This window comes from Notamacropus eugenii, chromosome 1 (assembly GCF_028372415.1).
Source record: "Notamacropus eugenii isolate mMacEug1 chromosome 1, mMacEug1.pri_v2, whole genome shotgun sequence".
NCBI classification, from domain to species: domain Eukaryota; kingdom Metazoa; phylum Chordata; class Mammalia; order Diprotodontia; family Macropodidae; genus Notamacropus; species Notamacropus eugenii.
In genome coordinates this window covers 753,441,014-753,464,879 of record NC_092872.1, presented here as the reverse complement: position 1 = coordinate 753,464,879, position 23,866 = coordinate 753,441,014, and the positions used below count along the sequence as shown (strand labels likewise).

The 23,866-nt window shown below is 39.7% G+C and overlaps 1 pseudogene; it reads right to left on the bottom strand.

The window, feature by feature from the left end:
* LOC140520559 (TBC1 domain family member 13 pseudogene) overlaps positions 1 to 17,911 on the bottom strand; it is a 39,044-nt pseudogene extending 21,133 nt beyond the window's left edge.
* Positions 17,912 to 23,866: the final 5,955 nt, after the last annotated feature.

The following is a 23,866-nucleotide window of genomic DNA, read 5'->3' as shown; positions in this document are numbered from 1 at the left end:
AAGAATCAAACACGGTACCTGCCATGTAGTAAGCACTATCTAAATGTGGTTAGCATTACTATTTCCCAACTCCAAGTCTTTTCATTGCAGTCCACCAAGAATGCCCTCCCTCCTTACCTCTGCCTCCACGTTATGAGACTTCACTCAGTTCAAAATTCACCTTTAGAAATACAATGTGCCCTTCTCTCTTCCAACTATTGCTTTTCCTCTGAGATTACCTTTCCTTTACCTTCTCTATGTCTTGTTTAATTCATACACATTCTCTGCCTACTAGACTGGATGCTCCTTGGGGGCAGGGATCATGTTTTCCATTTCTTCAAATCCCCAGTGCTCAGTGATTGGTACATAGTAAGTGTTTAATAAATTCAGGTTAATTGATTGACATATGAATAATTGATATAATGGTGTCTATAAAAATGACATAATAATGTATGGAACTGAACAAGTCCCACATGTCTCTGTGCTCTAGCTGACTTTGAGGCTATAAGCAGAAGAATAAATGTTGAGCTGTTTTAGTGTGAGGAGGTTTGTCATTGATAACACTATTACAACAGATTCACATATTCAGAATGGGGAAATGAAAGAATGAAAACATATTTGTTAAGCACTTACTATGTGTCAGCTACTATGTAGAGCACCAAGGTCCAGATGTTAAGGGAGACAGAGATCGTCTCTGCCTCCAAGGAGTGTACATTCTAATACAAGAAGATAGTACATAGAGGAGAGAGTTGACCATAGACAGCTTTAGTGTCTGAAGATAAGGGCAGCCTGTATGTAAAATGGGTGAGTGGTCTTTTGCACATACTCATTCACCAACTAACTGGATTACACCCTGGGAAAAGAATCTCAAAACTGAATAGATTAACTTCTCCCAGAACTGAAAAGTCTCAAATGTGCTGTAATGAGTGTTGAGTCATTATTACTTATATCACACTGAAAGACCTCTTTATTTAAGTAGTAAGTCTGTAGAAAAAGGAAGCAAAGTTAGCCTGTCCTGACTGGTTCTTGATGGAGCCTTGCTGGCTCTATGATCAGAACCCCCTTTCTCCAATACTTATTCAGTGTTCTTCAAGAGTTGCTAGGGCTTAAATACATACCTCCCCGAAGCCTGCCTGATCATGAATCTCTCTTAACCTACCTGGGCTCATGCTTGAAAGACAGAGATACATTGCATCCCCAGGTCCATATTATGTGCTACTCACAAGCTCGAAGCTACATGGAACTGGAGAGAAGAAGCAATAAAGCTAGAAGTAGGCCCCAAAGAAAGACTCTAATGAGTTTGCACACAGGCTTCTGAATGTACCCAGACTGGCTCTCAGAGTCTGCCAACCACAAAGGATTACCTGGCCCCTTCAGCTCCCAAGCCGCAGGCCAAATTCACCAGCCCCTTTTCATTTTTATTTCAGGATATAAAGGGATCAGCTGCTTCTTACAGGTCTGAGACATTGACAATTTGAAAAAGGTGTACTGATCTTGCAGGAGGGAGGTCAGTGAGTTATTAATGTTTAGGTCCATGCCATAGAGCCAAGTGGCACCAGGACTAGTGGTATGTTTTCTTTATATCCAACATCTTACTATGCACATACATATGCATGTAAATCTACATACACACATACATAGATATACACACATATACCTCTTTGCACCACTTTAAGAGGGTGGTAACAGACTCTTTAGAAAAATATCTTCTATTTTCTCCATTGGAGGTGGTACCTCCATTGGTTGGTGGTACCATGATGGACTGGGAAGAACACTGGCTATGACATCATAGAACTCAAACTTCAGTTCAAATTTCCAGTGTCCTACTGTCATCTGTGGGATCTCCAGGGTCTCTGAATGACCCTGACTGGATCTCAGTTCCTTCCATTGTAACATGAAAGGAGTTGGACTAAATGGTCTCTTCGTCTCTCCTCTGTTTTGACCTCAGATTATTAGGACACTCATTTGTTGTTGTGTGCAGAGTCTTTTTCTATATATCTATATATGTGTGTTTGCATAAACATATACACATATACACATATGGGTATATATGTATATACATATATGTGTATATATACATGCATACACACAATACACACCTATATATACACACCTATATACATACACAATATATACGTAATACACATACATATGCATGTATGTATGTATGTATGTATGTGACAACAAATAGCAGATCAAAAACTACAACCCCTGATTTCCAAATGGCTTAAGCTTTACTAAACAGAAAGTCAGAGTGATTTAGCTTTTCCTCTCCTCACCCGACTTCTGTGGAATCTCTGTGGTGTCAGAGACAAAAAAAAGGAAGCTTTAGAAGCAGAAATGATATTTGAAATCTATTCCTGAGCCCTCTTTTTATACAAATGGAAAGTGAGGACCAGTTTCCACAGTTTCCAGATGGAAACTGTGCCCAGTCACATAGGCAGTAAATGGAAGAGCTAAGATCGGAACTCAGCTGCTTTGGCGTATCAACCTGTTACTATAAGTATCAACAAGAGAATCCTAAAGCTAGTACTCTATACATAAGTGATATTATAGTACAATAATCTTCTGGCTCTGTTCACATCACTTTGCATCAGTTCATATAAGTCTTTCCAGGTTTTTCTAAAATCATCGCTTTCATTATTTCTTACATGACAGTAGTATACCATCACAATCACATACCACAACTTGTTTGATCATACCCCAATAGATGAGCATCCCCTTACTTTCCATATTCTTTCATACCACAAAAGAGATGTTGCAAATATTTTTTGTACAATGGGTCCCTTTCCTTTTTCTTGGATATCTTTGGGCTACAGACTTTGTAGTGATATTGCTGGGTCAAAGGTATTTGGAGTTTTATAGCCATATGGACATGAATTACTCTAAAGAATGATTGGATCAGTTCCCAACTCCACTAACAGTGCACTAGTACCCCAATTTTCCCACATCCCCTCCAACATTTGTCATTTTCCTTTTATGTAACATTAGTCAATCTGCTAAGTGTGAGATATTACCTCAGAATTGTTTTAATTTGCATTTCTCTAATCAATGGTGACTTAGTGCATTTTTCCCCAAATGGCTATAGATAGCTTTGATTACTTGGAAAGCTTCCTGTTCATGTCTTTTGATTATTTATCAATATGAGAATGATTTTTACTTTTTTTTAGAAATTTGACCTAGTTCTCTATGATTTTAGAAATGCGACAAAGGAACTACTTTACTTAAAAAAAAGACTTTGCAGGACATCCTACAATAAGCTCATCTCAACAGCATTTTAAGGATAGAAATGGAAGGATGACAACAAACCAAAGAAAATGGTTAGATTACTGTGATAAAATAAGCTTTAGCATGAGATACCACAGAATCACTTCACTTAGACCCTCACGTCACTGTCCTAAATGTTTTTGTTTTTTTATTCAGGGAGGTAGTAGTAATGCCTAAAAGAACAGAACTGGGGAAAGCAGGGGGATCTTTGCAGGGACTGACATATTCAAGGTAGCCAAAAAAGGGTGAAAGGCAAAGGCCTGGAAATGTCTTGAACCCTATTAACCTTGAACATGATTAATCGACTCCCCCTTGTCTTGTCCTTGTGCTTTGTTATCGAAGAGGACCGTGATGTCCAGATGGTGATGTGACTTGCAGTTGACTTGTATTTGAGTGAGGGAGGGCTGTGTGAGGTCACCAGTCTCACCTTCTTCTCCTGAGCCATCTGGGTCCAATGGCATGATATTCATCAAGATGACTAGAGATGGCCCAGAACTCCCCAACTTCCATCTGAAAAAAATTAAAGTAGAAAAAATATGAGTAAGTACTGACCTATCTCTCCCTACTGCACATAATCTTTTCTGAGATTAGAGACATCCTTGATAAGGGTGTAAAACCAGACACTTCACATTTTGGGAAATTTTAGAAATAAATGATCCACCTAAGTGAAACATTCTCTTTTTACATTTCCTGAAGGGATTGGAGTATTGATCAAGGGGAGAAGGTATCTTCTTTCAGTTACTGCAATTGAAAAGCCCTTGAGGGAAGTACTGTCCCAGAGAGATTAAGTAGTTTCAGGAAAATAATTATCTATGAATGGTCTTAGATGAAGTACCTGTGCTTTTACTGGATTAAGGATTATTATTAAGGATAATTAGATTAAGGAAAATGTAAACCCTGAGCTATGTAACTATATTTTATCATATTATGAGATTTTTCTTGTTCAAAATTCCTCCCTATATCACTTACGTAATTATGACTATGACAGAATTACTTATTCAATGTGATAACATTTTTGTATAAAAATAAGTTGTTTTGAATAGTTTGTTCCAAAATTTCTCCATCATCTTCATACCTCCCTCATGCCCAGGATATTGTATAACAACAGATTTTCCCAAACCAGAATTTATGGGTCCTGTCAAAATCTTTCAAGCACCAAAATATTTTCCCCACTGACAAATTAGTTTTCAGAATGTTAATTTCACCCACACCCTATGACTTTACTCTCATTTCTCTTTCTATGACATCACTGTGCCTCACTGAGGATCTTCATGCAAAGGTTGGATGGCCACTTTGAGATCATAGTGAAAAGAAGGCAGGACTAGATGGATAACGAAGTCTCTTCCAATTCTGAATTCTTTGAAATCTAGCCTTCTGCTCTTATCCAGACAGCAGAGTTGGGAAAAATAGATACTGGTTGAGGAAGAATCATATGGTAGATGAGGTTTTGGGCTTGGAGTAAGGAAGACCTGGGTTCAAATTCCACTCAAGAATAATTGTTTGACCCTGAACAAGTTTTTTGATCTCTATGCAAATTTCCTAATGTACAAAATAAGAGAGTGATTGACTTCTAACTTCCATTCTGGTTCCAAATCTGTTATAAGAAACAGATGAAAATCTGTGACAATTTGTACAGATTAGGCTTGATGACAAGAAAACCTCTAGCCCAGGACTGGGGAACCTGCAGCCTTGAGGCTGAACCTAAACTTCACAAAATAAGTCAGTCCCCTTAATAAAAGGATTTGTCCGGTAAAACTCAGACTCAGTCAAAAAGCTGTATCAAAGGACCTACAAGGACACATGTCGCCTTGAGGCCACAGGATCCCCAACTCTGTTCTAGTCAAACCATTTCTAATCCTCCCTTTGACATTTACTGGAAGCGTTGTTGTTTAGTTGTTCAGTCATATGTGACTCTGCATGATTCCATGGATTTGATCATGGGGTTTTATTCGTAATTATGCTACAGCAGTCTGGCATTTCCTTCTCCAGTGTCCCCATTTTACAGATGAGAAACTGAGATGAATAGGGGTTAAGTGACTTGCCCAGGGTCACACAGCTAGTAAATTTCTGAGATTGGATTTGAACTCAGATCTTTCAGACTCCAGGCTAGTGCTCTCTCCATTTTGCCACTTAGCTACCGCTAGTAATGTCATCCTAGAGAAATGATTTAAATTATCTTTGCCCTCTATTCTTTATTGGTAAAATAGGGATAATAATAGTCCATTGGAAAACTTAAAATGCTATGTAAATGTTAGCTATCATTCTCATCACCGATCATTCCTACCAACCATGAAATACCCAGTAGGTGATTCTCATTTTTAAGATATCTGTATGTCTAAATAAGTATTTTTGATGTAAATGTAACATTCACTGTTTTCTATCCAGTACAATTATTATCTTACATTGAAATGTCTTATGATATGGTGTGTACAGGGTAATGTTCTTTTTTGTGTGTGTAAGCTTAAAATGAATTAAAAAAAAGAGGGGGGAAGTACAGAAATTCTAAAGCCTTATTTCATTCCTTGATTAAAAAAATCCTTTGGGTAACTATTCCTCTTGGGCACAAGTGAGTAAGGATGTGGTTTGGTGTAAGGTGGAAAGAACTTTCTTTTTAAAGAAGTAGGACAGGATTCAGAATTAGATTCGAGAGCCTTTCAATGAGACAGGCCAGGGCCACTTTGTACAATTTATATTTGCTAAAAGCCTTTTCCTGAGCTCTGGTGAATTTGTGTAGTGGGAAGGCAAGGCTCTTGGGCTGAATATCTGGTTTTGAGTGTTTTTCTTTTTTGCCATCCCTGAAATCTCCTTCCTATCTTGTCCATTACTCTGGAGTGCACTGTGACACATTCTAATAAGATTCAATAACCGTGCACTTGGACAGTAAATTAGCACTAATTAAAGAAAGCTTTTGGCCAAACTCTAATTAAGTTGCCCGATTTTTCACGGCTCCAAACTGCATATAAAAAAATGTCTTTGCTATTTTCTTTGGTCCCTTTCACAAAAGGAAAGAACCTTTTATTAAAAAGGTTTTAATAAAGGGGTTGCTATTAAAATGAAATAGTGGCTTATGTAATTTAGGAGTTACTAATGGTAATGGCACCAGCATTATTGCTATTGCTAACAAAGGGAGCATGATGCTTTAAGATTTGTGAAGCACTTTACAAATATCCCATTTTATCCACACAGCTCTGGGAGGTAGATGCTTTTGTTCCCATTTCATAGATGCGGGAACTGAGTCAGAAAGCATGTGTATTTGTGGTTAGGGTTAGGGTTAACCCATATTCACCCAGCCCATACATGTTGGAGCTTCAGTCAAATCCAAGATTCCAGTCTTCCTGCTTACACAGTGCTCTATCCACTACCCAGCTGCCTTTACAATTCATGTTTTTAGGGTGTGTTCTCATTGTCAAAATGCTTTCCAAAATCATAACAATATACGATTGGCAGGGTAAATATCTGTACGTCTATTTTAGAGGTGAGGAAACAAGCTTGTAAATGTAGTGGGAGACCAGTTGATGCTGCAGATATACTTTACCAATATTTTAGCAAAGCAAATTAAGGTAAATAAATAAGCATTATTAAGCACATACAGTGTTAAGCAGAGTAGGATACAAATGCAAAAAAAAGCTCAAAAAGCTTACAATCTAACACGAAAAAAGCCTAAAAAGCAGCTCACAAGGGTGGGGTGGGTGGGGAAGAATGTGCCACAAACCAAGCAAGATGGCAAAGCCCAAACAATGAAGTCTGACTGATCTAGGATATTCCTCCAAATAGAAATTGTAGAAGGATGTCACCATTAGGAGAAGGGGCAGCAGGGGTGGAGGGAGAAGTCAGTGGAAGCCAGAAAAGCTGGCCTTGGTCTTGCCTTTCTCAAAATGACAGTTTCTTGAGGAACTCACCTATCAGGGAAGGTAACCACAGGAGTAGGAGGGGGTCACAGTTAAAATTTCAAATGATATTCTTGTGGAAAACATAGAGGAGTGGATGATAAATGATAACAAAATGAGGTGGATTAGGAATTATTTGAATGACCCAGCCTAAGGACTAGTCATTAAGGATTCAAAGTCATTTTGGAAAGGTTGGAGTAACTCTGTATATGTGCTTAATCCTGAGTTCTCTACTATTTTTATCACTGATTTGGAGAAAAACATGAATAATATCTTTATAAAATCACCAGATGAGACATACTATACAACGAGTCCACTGAGTGGGAATAGGATCCTTACAAAACACGGCAGCATAGACGAGCTGGTATTGTATAGGGAATCAATGACATGAAAGTGAATAATAATATGTCTTGAGATTGTCTGATAGATTCTTTCTATTACAATTCATGTGAAAGGCCCTCAGGTAAGTGGTGCTGTGAAATGCATATCCAAGCCCTTTCACGCTAAGTTCTGATTTCAGGATGCAATATATGTATGAGCAGATGGCCAAGTGTTGGGACTGGAAGCTCAATTCCGTGTGGACAGTCTCGGGCAGGTAAAAGTGGGACTTCTAAATCTTAGAGTCTTACGAGGCCCTCCATGAACAGCGGGGGTTCGAGAAGGTCAGACTGAGCTAGCTCGGCTAGCTCGGGTATTTCCGCCTCTCCCCCGGAGATACCGGATGGGTGGAGTCTCCCTGCCCTCGAGGTCGTCCCGGATTGGAGCACACCTAGTTACCTAACAGCACGGTATTGAGATGCAAACTGTGTGGCTGAGGATTAAGTAGGATTAAGGAAGCCAGAAAGCTCTCACTTAGCACGTGTGGAGCCAAAGAGAAAAGTAGGGCTCCGCTTCTTTTCTTTCCTCTCTCCCCTCCCCCTCTCTCTCCGCTTGTACTTCTACTTCCAATCGCTTAAGCTTAGCCTCCTTAGGAAATCTCCCCCTCTTCCTCCTAAGGAAGACCCCCCTGCACTTGTAACCGATTCCCTGGAATAAAGCTCAACCCCTGTTCGACTCTGGAACGTCCTTTCTCTCATATGTGCATCCGGCGTGGCCAGCCGAAGACCTGGGACAGGTAGGAAAGACTCGGGTAGCCCAATACAGGCCTCTAGGCTTGGCAGTTGGCGCCCCAACAGGGATTGGGAGCGTAGATAATCCTGGGTGCTTTTGGGGTACACCCGGAAGGGGCTGTGAAAGAAGCGAGTCCCGAATCCTAGATTCGGAAGGAGAGAAAGGGGAGAGAAGCTTCCCAAACCCCTGGGAAAAGGGCGGAGATGGGGAATCTATTGCCAGTAATAAAGCCAGAGGAACAGGAGGTCTGGGCTCAGAAACTTCACAGGGAATGCAGGAAGGCGGGGGTCACAATAGAGTTAGATGACCTCCGAGAATTTTGTAAAAGGATTTGGAAAGTTTCTCCTTGGCTCAAGCAGGCAGGAATATCAAGAGAAAAATGGGGAGCGGTCGGAGAGCAAATGACTGCTCACGAGCAACAATACCCTGGGGAGCTGGAGGATTTAGATTTCCTGATATTCGGTGTAATTAAAAGCCTGCTGGAAGGGCCGGAGAGGCCAGGGCGGGATTGGAATAAGAGTGGAAGCAGAGAGAGGGGAGGGGAGGATCCAGGCAAGCAGAAAGTTAAGCGGAAAGTTAAGGAGCATAAAGAAAAAATAGACTCGGAGCTCCATCTAGCGGATGGGAAAGGCAAGGCAGGGGAGAATGTACCGTGTCTTCCCTCTGCGCCTCCTTATAGCACGCTCCATACTGGAGCGGATAGGACCTGCCTTAGCGGTCGCTCAGTACCCCGGCACTGGAAGCTCAAAGAAAGCCAGAGACCAGTGTGGGGAATAGGAGGGTGCCAAAATACCTTAGAGACAATGCACCCAGTAAAGTGGGAGGCAGAGGATCGCCAAGGGACCGTATGGCCGTTGGTGATTCCAGGACTTAGTTTTAACATCTGGGGCAGGGACATTATGAGCCGCCTCGGAATGAAGCTATCAAATTTTTAGTAAGGGCCATTGCTGTTGTACTGGAGTCCCCACCCTTGAATTGGAAGTCAGACACCCTGATTTGGGTGGAGCAATGGCCCCTGACTCCAGAAAACTCCAGGCACTACAAATACTGGTTAAGGAGCAATCAGCACCCTGGAATGCTCCTGTGTTTGTTAAAAAGAAAAAATCTGGGAAATTCAGGTTCCTTACAGATGTTAATGAAGCATTTGTAAGCACCTGGCAGCAACTATACCTAAGTAAAGAGCCAGTTTGCATCCTTATCAATTTTACCTTAAAGGCGATCCTCGCTAAACAAAGAAGGGGAAAAGGTTGCCTAATACAATCAGAGCTAAGATCAAGAGGCCTAATACAATCAGAGCTTGATACAGATGTCTCAAAAGGCTCACATAATACTCCAGCTATGAGACATTTTAAGATACTAATATGGGGTCGAGGGTATGTTTGTGTCTCCACAGGAAAAGGTGATGCGTGGATTCCCATTAGAAGGATCCGTAGGTGGGAACTGAGGTCGGAGACGACGGAGACGCAGGAGGCGGAGACCCCGGAGAGCCCAGAGACCCCGGAGAAGGATCATACACCACCTGAGCCTGCTGCTGACAGCTTTAACCTTGCTGCCCAGAGAGGAAGCAGCCCTCATCACAACCGCAGACACTGCTGCTGACAGCTTCAATCTAGGCATCCTTTTTTCGCCAGCTGAATGAGGACTTTGATATCACAAACCCAGGACACTTGGGTGGGGAGGAGGTGACCAATTTTCCACCTGTATAGATCCATTTGCAAGATTAAGGGAGTGGTGACGTGTAAGGCGCCTACACCACCTGCTTCTCTTAAAATATGCTTTGGGATTTTAGTTGATTGCACTTCCCCTGTTGTAACTCAGCCATTTAGTTTCATCTTTGTTTTATTTGATGCCTCCCTTTGTCAGTTGTGCTAGCTGCAGATTTCTGTGTGAATGAAGTCTTGTTGTAAGGTACTCATATGCTAAAGGCCTTCCTTAATCCACTCAGCCTCCAGCCACTGTTTGCTCTAGAGCCAGGTGCGCTCCGCGCATAACAAAGTAGGGGATATGTTGGGACTGGAAGCTCAATTCCGTGTGGACAGTCTTGGGCAGGTAAAAGTGGGACTTCTAAATCTTAGAATCTTACGAGGCCCTCCATGAACAGCGGGGGTTCGAGAAGGTCAGACTGAGCTAGCTCGGCTAGCTCGGGTATTTCCGCCTCTCCCCCGGAGATACCTGATGGGTGGAGTCTTCCTGCCCTCGAGGTCGTCCCGGATTGGAGCACACCTAGTTACCTAACAGCACGGTATTGAGATGCAAACTGTGTGGCTGAAGGTTAAGTAGGATTGAGGAAGCCGGAAAGCGCTCTTAGCACGAGTGGAGCCAAAGAGGACAGTAGGCTCCGCTTCTTTTCTTTCCTCTCTCCCCTCCCCCTCTCTCCCCGCTTGTACTTCTACTTCCAATCCCTTAAGCTTAGCCTCCTTAGGAAATCTCCCCCTCTTCCTCCTAAGGAAGACCTCCCTGCACTTGTAACTGATTCCCTGGAATAAAGCTCAACCCCTGTTCGACTCTGGAACGTCCTTTCTCTCATATGTGCATCCGGCGTGGCCAGCCGAAGACCTGGGACAGGTAGGAAAGACTCGGGTAGCCCAATACAGGCCTCTAGGCTTGGCTGCCAAGGACATACCTTCTATCATGGGCAAGTCCAATGAGCATCAGGGATGATGGAGCTACTTATGGCATTTAGCACCCCTCCCTCTCCATCTCCTGAACAGGATGCATTTGGATGCTTCTTTCCTTGGTGTCTCAGGAACCTTGAGGCTCGAGGGATGCATTTTTATATGTCATTAAGTACAGGCTTCTGTGAGGATTAAGACGTACTCACTCTCCTGTCTACCATGTAAATGTTCAACAATCAAATCAGGTGATGATAGAGTGTCTTTGGTGGTATATTGGCCAAAGAACTGACTTTGGAGTCACCAAATCTGAGTTCAAAACCTGCTGCAGATATTTGTTATGTGAACTTGGGAAGGTTGATTAACATCTCTCAACCTATTTCCTCATCTATAAAATGGGTTATAAGGATCAAAGTACTTTAGAAACAGTACAGCTTTTATTATTATTATCATATTAGTTGTTTGTCATTGACTTGAAGAAGATCAAGGATATCACAGGATGATGTCTTGACTCACACAAGAAATGGATTAAAGTGAATCAAAGTTGCACAAAGTTGTGAGCCTCGTTCACTCTTCCAGAGTCATTAAAGTCAAGCAACAATACAAAATTTAGGAGGGCTGGTGATGGCCCACAATTCAGGGAATGTCCTTGGTGTCTTTGATCTCTGACTAAGATCTAAGCACTCCATAGCTCCTGCTTCAGTTGCCTTCGTGGCTGTGAGAACAAGCTGCCCTCATGCATCCATTGTGCCAGGGAAAGTCTTCACAGGCCTGAGGTAAATATTGCCCTCACTCACTATGAGTTTGAGGCTTGTTGGTCACCCTCAACTGGTTTAGCCCATCCACTGAGATAGTTTTCCTGGGGTATAGCCACTGTGCATACTACAGCTTCTTATAAAACTTTAATGTCTTTATTAGATCTTACATCATTTACTTCTTTGGTTGATTGGTCTTGCCTTTCTCTTTTCCTAAATCCCACACTCTAATCACTCAGAAGTAAAAGGAGATGGCCATCAATGTTTTAGAGCCAGTTCCTATTGGCTCAGGGAGAGCTGCATGTGAAATTTTCATTGTGAGCATTTATACCACAGAAATTAGCAAATATTCCAAATCAGGATTTGATTTTTTTCATTGGTTCCCAAAATGGGTGATAATTCCTCCTGGGGGACACCAGATCAATAAGTGGTGGGGCTGGGTTTGGGGGTTTGGGAGTATGGTAGCATCCGGTGACATAAATTTAAAAAAGTTAAAGGTTTTAAGAAAGTAGATTTCCAGGGGGATGCTATCTCTTTAGGGGTCTGTAGGTCAAATACTTTTGGGAACTAAAATATTTGTAATAATAATGTTATAAATTTACAAGTGCATGGTACATATATTTTGGAAATGCATGCATGTGTGTGGGTGTATGTGTGTGTGTAGGGGGAATCTGTTGTTTAATATCTATCAGCATATTCCTGGACCTAATGTCAGACATTTCTAATCAAATCAATTATAGTGAAGGAAATCTGTAATTAGAAACTGGGAGTGAAATTGGCCTCAACCCCATCCTCCAGTAAGAAATGGTTTAGTCGGTTTTTAGGATCTTGGTTGCACAATGTTTTGTCAGCTGCTTGGAATTTGTCTCTTCTACCTAATTATATTATTAACCTCCTAAGTTATAATTAAGATATTAAAAAATATCCTAAGTTTTCCTTCACAGGAAGGAAAAAACACTTTTCTATTAAGTAAATATGCTAGGTAGATGACAGACACAATGCCAAGCAGAAAACTAACCACATCAAAGAGGGGAAACAGAAAGCAGTGCCACCTGAAGTCAAATTTGAACAGAGGTTGTCCACATCTAGCAGTCAAGTACTGCATCTGGACATAGAAGGCCTGCCTTGGGGCTCTGGCTCTGCTGGTGACTCATCAGATGACTTGGAGCCTTTCTCCCTGCCAGTCCTCTGGACTAATTGCTGGAGATTCAAAGACAGGGGAAAGAGAGACAGCCCCTGCTCTCAGGATGCACCCAGACTAATGGTGGAGACACCATGCAAAGAACTCTGTCCAAAGATAATTTCTACTTTTATTATTATTATTATTATTATTATCACTAATAATAATAATAATAATAATAATAACTGGCATTTGTGAGGAGCTTTAATGTTTCCAAAGAACTTTGCATATGCTAAGGTGTTTGATTTATGCAGGAGAAATTGGAGATAATCTCAGAGAGACGGCACTTAGATTAAGAGAGGTTGGGAAAGACTTCTTGCAGAAAGTGGGACATCAGCAACACTAGGAGAACGAGATGAGGAAGCAGAGTGTTCTTGGCATGGAACCAACTATCAACAAACGTTATGACATGTCTATTATCTGATGAGATAATATATGTAAGCTATTACGTTATATAAAGATTGACTATTATTGCTAATATGATTATTAACCGTGGTGGCGGTGCCTGTAGCAGCAGCAGCGGCAGCAGAAAGACGAGGAGCTGGTGGAAGAAACTGTCATTGTCATAGTAATATGGCAGTTCTATGCCAAGCCCTGTAAGATTGGCTAGATAAGTGATCTGGTGATTCTTATTGCTTTATAACAGTAACTACTATTTTTATGGCACTTTATACATATTATCTCACTTGCATTTCCCAAGGAAACAATATTAAGAGTGCTGACTGATTTTAGAGACTCTGAGTTTGAGTCTCAACATCTCTACTTCCTCTGTGGCCTTGGGCCAGTCACTTAAACTTTGTGTTTCTCTATCTGCAAAAATAGGGGGTCAGTGAGAACTCAGAGGTCACTTCCAGCTCTAGGCCTATGATTCTGGGCTTCTACACTCTGGTGTTTACAAGGTAAAGAGAAGGGAATATATTCCAAGAAGAGGAGAGAGGCAAAGCAAAACCATGGCTTTGAGAGAACCAGAAGGCCAGTTTTGGCAGAGACCTAAAGGATATAGAGCATGATCCCAGAAAGTCACCCCAGAACCCAAGTGTGAAGGGATTTTAGAGAATTGTAGAGGACTTTCTATTTTATTCTGGAGGAATTTACCTGGTGTGATTTCCTGTTCCCTGCCAAAACTGGCCTTTCCTTGGCCCTCCAGGAGATATTCATTTTCAATTCTGAAATGCCCAGTATCTTCTCTTACTGTAAGTGACTTATTGTTAAGAATGGATTTGAAATTCATTCAGCCTGATATGTTTGTGAAAATGTCTTAGAGCGACCACCTGCTTCTGACCCATCTTCAATCAGTGATTACACAGTCTTGAATTTGGAACTGGAAAAGACATTAAGCATCATCCAATCCCATGCCCTCATTCTACACACCTAGGTCTAGCTTAGAGTTTTGGTGTGTTTACTGATAAATCACTCCCTTTGTTTTATGGAGACTGCTGGCTTAATTAATCTCCAAGGTCTCCTTGAACACTGGATAAAAGGTTAAGGTTCTTTTATGTCCACTACCCTCTTTCTCATCCATGTCCCACCATCTCAATTAAATTCGAACATCTCTTTTACCTCTATAACTTCTCTCCCATCCATCATCTACTCTCTGCCCATATGTCCACTACTTCATTTCAGAAACTCATCCCCTCTTCTCTGGGTTATTACAACAACCTCTGTCCTGGTGTCCTTGCCTCCTGTCCCTCCCCCCTCCAGTCCATACTAAACATAACCTCCAAATTGCCATTTCTAAAGCATAGGGATGATAAAGGACAAGAAGCTTCAATGGTTCACCGATGCTTCAGTATAAAACACAAATGCCTCTTTGGCATTTAACATCCTGGATAATCTGACTCCAACTCATCTTCCTAGGTTTACTGTAAATAGTTCTTATTCATTTACCATATTCTAAACAGTCTAGCCCGCTTGCTGTTTGCTGGGTGTGGCATTAGGTCTTCTGTCTTTCAGGTTTTCCACAGGTTTCCTCCATGCCTAGAATGTGCCCGCCTCTCAGCTTTGCGTGTTAGCGTCTTAATTCCTTTCAAGGCTCAGCAAGAAGGCTCCTTCCTTCACAATGCCTTTTCAGATGTTCTCAGTGGTGGGCGATCTCCGCCACCACTATTATTTTCTGTTTTTTATTTTTAAATTAATTTTTGTTAAATATTTACATTTACTTGTAAAACATTCTAATAACAATTTTCTTTAAAAATGAATTCCATTTTTTCCTTCCCCCCCCCCCCAACACCCTTCTTGGGAAGGAAAGTAATTTGATTTTGATTATACATGGGAATCATACAAAACATTTCCATATTGGCCATATTGCAAAAAAAAAGAAAGAAAGAAAGAAAGAAAGAAAGAAAGAAAGAAAGAAAGGAAGGAAAGAAAGAAAGAAAGAAAGAAAGAAAGAAAGAAAGAAAGAAAGAAAGAAAGAAAGAAAGAAAGAAAGAAAGAAAGAAAGAAAGAAAGAAAGGAAAGAAAGAAAGAAAGAAAGAAAGAAAGAAAGAAAGAAAGAAAGAAAGAAAGAAAGAAAGAAAGAAAGAAAGAAAAAGAAAGAAAAAATTATGCCTCAGCCTGAATTCAGAGTTCATCAGTTACCTCTCTGGAGATGAATAGCATTTTTCCTCATGGCTCCTTTGGAATTATCTCGGACCATTTCCTCCATCAGAGAAGCTAAGTCTTTCACAGTTGACCATTACACAGGATTGTTGTTACTGTACACGATGTTCTCCTGGTTCTATTAACTTTACTTTGCTTTAGTTTATATAAATCTTCCTGGGTTTTTGTGAAAACATCCTGTTCATCATTTCTTATAGCACAATAGTGTTCCATTGCATTCATATAGCACATGCTCAGTCACTCCAATTGATGAACATCCTCTCATGTTCCAATTATTTACCACTGCAAAAAAGAGATGCTAAAACTATTTGTGTACAAATAGGTCTTTCCTCATTTTCTTTGATCTTTTTAGGTATTGCTAGGTCAAATGGTATGCACAGTTTTATAGCCTTTTGGACATAATTTTAAATTGTTCTTCTGAATTGTTAGAATAGTTCACAACTCCACCAACAGTGCAATAGTGCCCCCAATTTTTCAATATCCTCTCTAGCATCTTTTATCTTCCTTTTCTATTATGCATACAATCTAATGGGTGTGAAGTGGTATCTCAGAGGTGTTTTAATTTGCATTTTTCTAATCAGTATCATTTTTCATTTGACTTCTGAAAACTGTTTAAATTACTTTACCATATGTCAATTGGAGAATGGCTCTTATTTGTATAAATTTCTATCAGTTTCCAATGTGTTTGAGAAATGAGGCCTTTATCAGAACAATTTGCTGCTATTCCGCACACCTCAACAGCTAGTTTCTTGTTTTCCTTTCAATGTTGTCAGGTTTACTTTTTTTAATGCAAAAGCTTTTTAATTTCATGTAATCAAAATTATATATTTTTCTTTTTGTAATCCTCTCTAATTCTTTTTTTACTCATAAACTCTTCCTTTATGGAGAGCTCTCATAGGTAAAGTTTTTCAATGCTCCCCTAACTTGCTTACAATATAAGCCTTTATTTCTAAATCATTTATGTATTTTGACCTTATCTTGCTATCTGGTTTGAGATGCTTGTCTGCGCTAAACTGTTTTCTAATTTTGTTGGCAAGTTTTGCCTAATGTTGAGTTCTTACCTCAAAAGCTTTAATCCTTGCGTTTATCAAAAACTAAATTACCATAGCGCTTCACCACTCTGTATTGCGGGCCTAATCCCACTGATCCACTTTATTTTTTTAACCAATGTCAAATTGTTTTCTTGATTATTGCTTTGTACTTTAGTCTGAAATTTGGAACTGCTAGGCTGCTTTCCGTCATGCTTTTTCCATTAATCCCCTTGATATTCTTTCTTTCTTTTTTTCTCCTAAATGTAAAATCAAATTGACCAATGTTATATCTATTTTGTAAATTTTTAAAATAAAATCAGCTCCTAGGTTTATTATGATTTTTGTAGTTGTTTGATTATTGTTATTTACTTTAAATTATGTTAATATCTCTTTTGGTTTTCAGGATTTCAATTTTAGTATTTAGTTGAGGATTTTTAACTTGTTCTTTTTCTAGTTTTTTTAGTTGCATTTCCAATCCATTGATCTGCTATTTCTCTCTTCCCCTCCCCTCTCCTCCCCTCTCCTCCCCTCCCCTCCCCTCCTCTCCTCTCCTCTTCTCTCCTCTCCTCTCCTCTCTCTCCTCTTTCTGTCTCTGTCTCTCTGTCTGTCTGTCTGTCTGTCTGTCTGTCTGTCTCTCTCTCTCTCTCTCTCTCTCTCTCTCTCTCTCTCTCTCTCTCACTGATGTACACATTTAGGAACATAAAAGTTCCCCTAAAAAATTCTTTGGTTGCATCCCACCAAATTTTTGGATTTTGGAATGTAGTTTCATTGTTATTATTCTCTTTAATGAAATTATTTACTGCTTCTATGATTTATTCTTTGACCCACTCTTCTTTTAAGATTAGATTATTTACTTTCCAACTAGCTTTTAATCTTTGTTCTCATGGCTCTTTATTAAATGTAATTTTGATTTGTTCTGAAAATGGTGAATTTCATATTTTTCCCTTTTTGCATTTGGTTATGAGATTGTTATGTCCCAATATAAGATCAGCTTTTGTGGAAATGTCATCCACCGCTGAGAAAGAGGTGAACTTTTCTATTCCCATTCAATTTTCTCCGCATGTACACTACATGCAACTTTTCACGTATTCTATTGCCCTCCTTGACTTCTTTCTTTATTATTTTATGGTGAGATTATCTATTTCCAAGAGAGGAGTGGTGTGGTGCCCCCACTGGTATAGCTTTACCATTTATTTCTTTCTGTAACCCATTTATTTTGTTTTTTTCTTTAAGAACTTGGAGAACAGGGGATCTGCTTTAAGCTTTGGGCTTTTCTGCACTGCTATTTCCAGAGCTAATTCTTAGATTTTCAAATTGTTTGCTGCTTCCAAAGTGGTGCGATCTGAGGAGATGTTTGATCACTGCTCTTTTGGTGTGGACTCTGGTTCTTAACCTAGGGCACAATGATCCTTTAGGATTGTGATATTTGTTGCCCTGAAAGATACCTCCTCTCACGACTAGAAATATTACTGTTCCTCAGGGCCTCCATTTTCACAGTGGAAAGTATTCCTCACTTCCATTGAACTATGACCCAGAAATGAATATAGGCCATGGAGGCCCAAAGTGTTGCCCCTCTGTCCTTCTCTCTGTCTTCTCTCTGTCCTTGAACTATGACCCCAAAGCGAGCACAGGCAATGAAGTTGCAGCATGTGTTCCTGCACCCAGAACTTGCACAGGGGGACCCTGCGATCTCTTTTTGGTGAGTTTCCTGGTCCTCTTCCTGTGTCTGTCTTGAGAGCACAAAGTTGCTGCTGCTCTCATCAACATAGTTTAGTCCCATGACTAGGGTTTCATCCACATTGGCTCTGGGTCAGCCTCCTTCCCTGTGTCACAGATCTCTGTCAGACTTATAAGGTGTTTTGGGCTATAATAATGTCTCACCTGGATCTTTTGTTGACGTTTTTACTCCAGTGTTTTATTGGAGTCATTGCTTTTAAAGTTATTTTGAGCAGAATGTTGGCAAAACTGGACTGAGTGTTTCTCTATTCTCACATCTTGACTCAGCCCCTCTGTTTATTTATTTATTTTTTTGTGCACATGCCTCTTCCCCAAAGAATATGAGTTTCTTACTGCCAAGGATTATTCTTTTGGTTTTTTATGTCCTCATGAATGCGGAAACATTGACTCTCATACTTCCAAACTGCACCCCATCATTGGTTATCTTTTCCTTTTGTGTATCTAAATACACTCAAGATGTACTTGCTTCTTTACAAATACCCATTTTCTCACACTAGCTACAGATTGGATAGGGCAGAGTTCAGTATGGATGATTATATTAGATCAAACTTCCATTTCCAAATAGTAGGTAATAGCTGAGTATTCCTGACAGATTCATGGTGACAGGAAATAGCTCATCATGACAGATTTACAGGAAAAGCAAATGTGCTTGTAGTGAGATGATATTGTGCTTCAAGGAGTCCGTGGATCAGAACTGGAGTTCCATTTTTTGACTTAGGTCCTGAGGAGCAACATCCTGTGGGGTGCAGTGGTCAGAGTGGCTCTTTGGATTAGGTGTTCTGGATTTGAAACCTGGATACAGAACTATCTGGTCTTCTGTCTACAGGCAAAGAAACCACTTAATCCCTCTGAGCCTTAGTTTACCCATATATAAAATATATGCAAATGATTGAAGATTAAGCATGGTTTTGTTAATAGAGTGCTGGACCTGTTATTGAACCTGTGGACTGATCCAACCATTCGGGGACACAATTTGGAACCATATCCAAAAACTATAAAACAATAAAAAATTGATTGAACAATACCACTATTAAGTCTAAAATCCAAAGACATAACAAAAAAGGGAAAATGACCTATTTGTACAAAAATATTTATGATAACTCTTTTTTTTTTTTTTGCTGGAGCCAGAGACATTTTGCTGCTTTGGAAGGCAGTTTGTGGAAGGGGGTGACTGATGCATGACTGGGTTCATTGATGCTCATGTCCAGCCTTTCCTTATTTACTTTACTCTCCCCTCTCCTGACCCATTAATCAAGTGATTAGTGATTGACCCTTTTACTCAGTTCCTTGGAGTAGCCCACCAGTAAAGAACAAAAAATTGAAAGGATACCATCAATTGGTGAATGCCTAAACAAGCTGTGGTATATGATTGTGACATAATGTTATTGTGCTATAAGAAACAACAGACAAGATGATTTCATAAAAACTTGAAAAACCTTACATTAACTGATGCATAGTGAAGTGAACAGAACCAGGGGAATGTTGTACAAAGTAGCAATAGTGTTCAGTGAAGAACTAGGAATGACTTAGCCATCGTCAGCAATACAATGATCTAACGCAATCCCAAAGGACTAATGATGAAGCATACTCTTTGCCTCCAGAGAAAGAACTGACATTGTTTGAATATAACCTGAAGCATTCTGTTTTTCACTTTCTCACTTTCTTTCTTTCATTCTTTTTCTTTTATTTGTGTCTTCTTGTACAAAATGACTAATAGGGAAATGTTTTATATAATTGCGAATGTATAACCTATATCTGATTGCTTGTTGGGTTTGCCCTTCATTCTCAAAGAGGATCATGGCATCCAGATGATGTGACTTGAAGTTGACTTTGATTTGAGTGATGGAGGGTTGTGCAAGGTCACCAGCCTCACCTTCTTCTTCTGAGCCATCTGGGTCCAGAGGTATGATATTCATCAGAACAATTGGAGATGGCCCAGAATGCAATGTGAGACCCTGGCCCTTTTAGGGTTAGGTCTTATCACAATCTTACTTTGAGTGAGATATACTCATTCAGTGAATAGGCTTTTATAAGTTACTCAAGGGATGGTCATCTCAGGGAAGGGTGAGGTAAGTGGAGGGAATGGATAGAATTTGGAACTCAAAACTTAAAAAAATGTTAAAATTAATTTATCATATAATTGGGAAAAACAAAATATATTGTGTAAAGAAAAATTAAAATAGATAAATTCTTTTCAAAAAATAGAGTGATGGTCTTGGAATAAGAAAGACCTTGGTTCCAACACAAGCCTATGTGCAACATTATGAGGGACGAAACAAATATGCTGGTAGTTGAGCACAGAGGAGAGTGTGGATAGAAGCAATAACCAGAAATTAAACAGAATGGGGAACAAGGCATTACTCCTTAGTCCCTGTTTTATTTGTATGCATGTCTACAACATTGAAAGGCCAATGGTCCTTTCTGCTTTTAGGGAGCTTGCATCTTACTGGAGAAGTACAACATATTCCTATATTAGCATATGCAGGGGAAATTGAGGGGGAGATAAACACCTAGCAAGAATGAAGGGGGTGACTTCTTGGAGGAGGTGCAGTGGGAGCTATATTATGAAGGAAGTAAAGATGCCAAGGTGCTGAGATGAGAAAGAAGTGTGACACTCAGAGCTGCCTTTCATCATATTGCTGTGAAGTGGGTAGTTGAAGGAAAAAGTTATGAAATAAATCTGGAAAGGCAAGTGGGAGGGAGATCATGTCAGTCTTTAAATGATAGGATGGAGAGGCTAAACTTAATCCTAGAAGAAATGGGAGCTACTCACTAAAGCATTTTGAACAGGGAAGTTTCATGGTCAAGTAGCTGGTGGTTGAATAGGTGGAGCGGAGTTCCAATCTCATCTCAGATGCTTAGTGTCTGTGTACCTTTGGGTGAGTCACTTAAACTGTTTGCTTCATTTCCTTTTTTTTCAAATAGAGATAAATAAAAGCACCCACCTCCCATCTCCCAGGGTTGCTGTGAAGATCACATAATATATTTTAATATATGTAAAGCTTAAATCATTATGTAATTGCTGCTGCTGTTGTTGAGTTATTCAGTCATTTATGACTCTTTGTAACCCTGTGGATCAGAGCATGCTGATACTGTCCATAGGGTTTTCTTGGCAAAGATATTGAAATGGCTTTCAATTTCCTTCTCCAACATAAATACTAACTAAAGCTATTATTCAGGCCTTAGGGAGATTGTTTTGGGCACAGCATGGAGGATGTATTAGTGAGGGGAGGACTACAACCATTCCAAATGATTATTAAATTATTATAATAATTCACATGGGAGATGATAAGAACCAGGGTTATGGCTTTGAGAGTGGAGAGGAGGGGAAGGATGAGATGTGGAGGAAGAACCAAAGAGGACTGGGTATTAATTGGCTTTGTTTTGAAATTTTGTCCTTTTCTTGTCCCTTTTTCCATCCTTCCCACCCTTCCCCCACCTCCTCCTAGGTAGTATAGTAAGTTTATAAGTAGCTAGTATAAGGTAACAAGAATAGGCAGTGAGATTGCAAAGGGAAGCATAAAAGTCACAAACTATCCCATAAATTAAGGAGCATAACAAATACTTGCAAATGGTCTCATAAATTAGGGGAGCACAGGCCATTGGCAACTTCTCATAAATTAACTAAAACCATATCCTGAGACTATGTGCTAAATTAGGGAAAGCTGGTTAGGTCTTAATGTAATATCTCCTCAGTCCTGCTAAGTGACTCAGGTCTGTAAGCTTCTGATAAACTTCAGATGTGTGATGTAAAATCAGTAAAACACCAGCAAAAAGTCACACTAATGAATTAACCCTAAAGTGTTGCAGATAACTTTGAGATAACGTGGATATGTCAATGAACTAAGCCTAAGGTGTCACAAAGAGTGTTATTCTATCCCCTCTCTTCAAGACCTATAAAAATAGGATCCTGAACCCCCACACACAAAAGTATTTCTAGCAGCTTTTTTTATGATGGCTAATAATTGGAAATTGAGGGAATGCCCATTAATTGGGAAATGGCTGAACAAGTTGTGGTATATGGATATAATGGAATTATATTGTGCCATAAGAAATGATGAACAGGTAGACTTCAGAAAAACCTGGAAAGACTTATATGAGCTAATGTTAAGTGAAATGAGCAGAACCAAGAGGACATTGTACACAGTAACAGCCACATTGTGCTATGAGTTATGATGATAGACTTAGTTCTTTTCAGCAATACGAGGTCCTAAAACAACTTCAAAAGACTCATGATGGAAAATACTCTCACATCCAGAGAAAGAAATATGGAGTCAATGCAGATCAAAGCAGACTACTTGCTCTTCTTTTTTCTTTTTGCTTATTTCTTCTTTCTTGTGGTTCTTCCCATTGGTTCTAACCCTTCTTTAAAACATGACAAATATCAAAATATGCTTAACATGAATGTATATGCAGAATCTATGTTAGACTGCATGCTGTCTTGGGAAGGGGGCAGGTGAAAGAGGGTGAGAAAGTTTAAAATTCAAAGTCTTATGAAAGTGAGTGTTGAAAACTAAAAAAAAAGTAATTAATAATAATTTTTAAAATGTGACCCTGAATTTACCTGTTCTGCCACCTCTACACCCCCATGTCTCTACTTGCTAAGGGTCTATGCTGTCTGAGTTCTCCCAATTCTGATCCATGCTTATGCAAGTGACTCTCTATGGCTCTCTTTCTCCCCTTCTCTTCCCCTCTCCTACTTACCTCCCTTCACCATTCCATCCCCTATGTCCGCCCATTTGCCTCCATACTGTTTGTTCTTCTTAAAATGTTATTGAAATATTATTCTACACTTATTGTCTTCTGGGTCTTTCCTGGTGAATATCCCAAATTAAAGAGTGTGCTTGCCCTAAGGGTTCCCCTTAGCAGTTCCATTCCTTTAATCACAAACCTGGAGACTAAATGTTTCTTATAGCCTCATCTACCCATGATCAAGCATGGCAAAATGAATTCATGCGTAGAAAACATGAGTGGAAAGCAAAAAACTTATGACCCTTCCAGGACACTTTTTTCCTCTATTTGGGTTATATTAAAAATGAATAATTCTATAAATTGATTCAGATATGGGCAGGGGCTGGGGAATGAACAAAAAAGAGTAAAGGATGATTCTGAGGCTATGAACCTGCACCATTGGAAGGATAGGATTATACTCAGCAGATATAGCAAAGCCTGAAGGCAGAGGTGGGACTTGAATCAATCTGTGAACCCATCAATATTTACTAATTATCTATTTTGTGTCAGACATTGTGCTAGGCAGTGAGGGATACAAAGATGGAAATAAAGCAGACTCTACCTTCACAGAGATTACATGCTATCAAAAACAAATCAAGGGAAAGAAACTGAATTTCATTATGTCTGGTTGCTTTTGAGATATTAATGGAACATTTAGGTGGGCATGTCCAACAAACCACTGGTTGTAAACTCTATAGTTCGGCAAGAAAATTGGGGCTATATGTATAGAATAGGGAGTTATCTGAATAACCCTTAATATTAAATTTCTTGTCCCAAAGGTGATCTTAACAGGCTAATGGAATAAAGTGGAACTAGATAGTGTTATGAAATTTAGTAAACATGAATATAACATCCTAGATTGGGTTTGAAAAGTAAATGGAAAGGGGGGGAGCAAGAGTGGCTTGATTTAATTTCATATGAAAAACAAACCAGCAATGAAATAAACAGGAACAAGGGAATTCAGTGGACTGAAAAC